We start from the raw sequence: 249 nt of genomic DNA on the forward strand, positions 1-249 counted from the left end.
CAAGTAAAGAGAAGTAGAGCTATTCTTACTCTTTTATTATTACTTAGAAGATGAATTGGATAAAGTTAGGAATAGACTGAAACCACTATTTTTCAGGATTGATTGATTGATCAGTTTTTGCAGTTTTCAGTTCTATTCTTTTATTCTAGCAGGATTTTTTATTGAAGCTCTTTACGACTGGTTACAAATTATATTAGAAAACCCATTAGCATTCCTTTTAGGCTTTATGTTGTAATTAGGTTAATTTAA

This window comes from Sinocyclocheilus grahami, unplaced genomic scaffold (genome assembly GCF_001515645.1).
Source record: "Sinocyclocheilus grahami isolate Dianchi unplaced genomic scaffold, SAMN03320097.WGS_v1.1 scaffold685.1, whole genome shotgun sequence".
NCBI classification, from domain to species: Eukaryota; Metazoa; Chordata; class Actinopteri; order Cypriniformes; family Cyprinidae; genus Sinocyclocheilus; species Sinocyclocheilus grahami.